This window comes from Etheostoma spectabile, chromosome 3, assembly GCF_008692095.1.
Source record: "Etheostoma spectabile isolate EspeVRDwgs_2016 chromosome 3, UIUC_Espe_1.0, whole genome shotgun sequence".
Classification (NCBI taxonomy): Eukaryota; Metazoa; Chordata; class Actinopteri; order Perciformes; family Percidae; genus Etheostoma; species Etheostoma spectabile.
Window position 1 is genome coordinate 27581910 of NC_045735.1, and position 2605 is coordinate 27584514.

The 2605-nt window shown below is 42.5% G+C and overlaps 1 long non-coding RNA gene across 1 annotated transcript in view; it reads left to right on the forward strand.

Moving 5' to 3' along the window:
- The first annotated feature begins 452 nt into the window (after positions 1-452).
- LOC116673258 (uncharacterized) overlaps positions 453-2605 on the forward strand; it is a 10093-nt gene continuing 7940 nt past the window's right edge. Inside the window, exon 1 of the long non-coding RNA XR_004327804.1 lies at positions 453-465. This is a non-coding gene — a long non-coding RNA (uncharacterized LOC116673258). The remainder of the gene's footprint in view (positions 466-2605) is intronic.

Here is a 2605-nt window from a genome sequence, read left to right on the forward strand (position 1 = left end):
GTCCAGTGTCCTCCTCTCTGCCACTGTCACCAGTGAGTCCAGCTTCATGCCGCCCCGGCCCGCCGCAGAGTCGTCTACTGATTCATTTGTCAATGTAATGATTCTAATTATCTAATAACAACAACTGGTAGTGCACAAGCATAATTAAATAGCAAATTAACCAGATAAAGACAATTTCTGTTCGATTTCATTTTGTTCTTATTCACTATTTACCTTTTTTCACAGGCACACAGGTGTTGTTTTCATGTTGATTTCCGGTGTCTGAGTTTACTTCTGTCATATTTGCTCCAATGAGGGCCTGACGTTGTTTGGATGTCTTTTACTCGTTAGTCAAATTCACTAAAAATGCTGAAGACATAAGGTGATTCTTTCAGAGGGTTTTGTACAACTGGAGTGCCATCTTTTTTATCTTTATTTTGGGATTTAAAAAAAACACACTGCTTTTCAGAAAGCACATTTCAGTAAGTCATTCATTTCGACACTGTAGTAATACCACATTTACATTGGTATTTTGCACCTGTAGTGACCACCCTTAGAACTACTGCTAACATCTCAGGGTCTTGCCAAGCTGCAATTGAACAGTCAACACTTTCCTCTGTCCAGTGGCCATTTCGTCTGTCCCTCTGTACCCTCAGCCCTCTTCCAGTCTTGTTTTGGCCAAAGCAACAGCAGAATAACATAAATCACAGGTCTGTTTGTAGCCAGAATGAGAAAACCAAGCCTGAGGCTACGGGAGCATCTGTTCTTCCTTCTAAAACACACAAATAGACACAGACATGCACAAAACAACCACAAGCATGAGAACAGCCTTGAGCTGTCAGCACAAGGGTCTGAATCCCGTAACAGGTTATTTTTATATGTATTGACAGGCAGGGCGGGACAGACCTGAGGCCTCATGTGGTCCAGATGGGAGAAGGAGGAAAAGGAGGAAATCATGGAAGAGCGGGAAAAGGCTGATGGAGAAGAGGAAGCAAAATGTGAACAAGAACAGGAAACAAAAGATGCAGACAAGAGCAATACAGGCCGTAATGATAAAGGAGGGTAGATATTCCAAAAAGCAGAGTCATGATCTCCATGTATCAGAGTAGAGTGTAGCAGAGACCGGTCTAAAGACCAGCAAGTCGTCTCAACAGTGCTGACCTCTGAGGGAACAGAGAGCCAGAGATTTCAAAATGGATACTGTATCACAGCTTAGAAACTGTGTTGCACCATCCACTTTTATCTCACCTCCGTTGTTTGAGCATAAACTGTCCCACTAAAGAGAAATGGGTTGTTGACATGAGTTGATTGAGTACAAAATTGGTCTTTTAAATAAACTGTTTAGGCTTTTACTGTCCCATTAGCAACCTTGCGGGGTGTCACAGTCCCAGGTTTGCCATTTTGTCAGAGCGCAGACACCAAGGAGCGAGAGTCGAGGCCATAGATGAGATCTGGAAATGACACCGCCATTTAGCCTTGTTGCCAATTTGCAATTAACATAGGTTCTCCCCTAGATCACTATTTTGAAAGAATCTGTAAAACTGTGGCCACAACAGCAGCAAGTGAAAACAAGGTCAGTTATTAAATATATAATGAATGTTTCATGCATGGAGGTTTATGTTTGTAAAAATTTCCAAGAGTCTTGATATGCTATTTTTATTTGCATGCATGCCATCATTCCAAGTCTGTTGGACAAGCGGGAACGTGCAGGCGGGACCATCTGATGGCCCAATCGCTTCTATCACTCTCATTAGCATGAAGAGCTTTTTTCCCTCTTCAGTAAATCTCTCAGCAAGCTAGCGTGTTAGCGCGACAGCTACAGCCGTCCACGACTAGCCAAGCTAAGCTCTTTATGAAAAACTAAATATTTCCTAAAGAAACACAGATGAATTTCCCTGTGTCACCTTCTGGTGTGACCATGCCTTAAAACTGAATGAGAAGCCAAATCATCTGCACAAGCATTCATGTTTTCCCTCTTTGACCCCCAGACCACCAGTGAGATTCATTATCTGAGAGTTTACAGTGCCCTTGAGCTTAGAATACTTACAAAAGTAAGTTTTCTTCATGTCCGATGTAAAAAGTTGATATTTTCCAATCTGAAATAAAAATGCACAGATTCAAGTGCACATGTTTATGTCGTGGCATTGCTTCCTGAGTGACAACCCGGGAATTGTTTCTGTCAAAAGAATTAGAGAAATTCTAAAAAAAAACAGCTGTGAAATAGAGTAATATGCTGAGTTTATTAGCGAGCAGGGGTGTGCAGGTTGTCCAGTAAAGAGGGTGATATTGTCTGGGAAAAGGCTCTTGCAATAACAATTTTTGTAACAGAATCCAAAAACCAGTAATGTTAAATGGACAGTAACCTCAATGGCTGAGCTCCATCTCTTTCTTTCCCTCTCTTTCGAACTCTGTCGGCCTCTAGGTGGGGATGTGACCAGTCAGAGGGGGAGAAGGGAACTAGTGCCAGGACTGCTACTTCCTACATGGCGGTTCTCAGGGAAGCAGCAGGGCTGGGAACAGGAAACTCCCCAAAACACATTACAGACAGGCGGAAATGAATATTTAAAGAAATGAAGTGTGTGAATGCCTCTGTGTGTGTGTGTGTGTGTGTGTGTGTGTGTGTGTG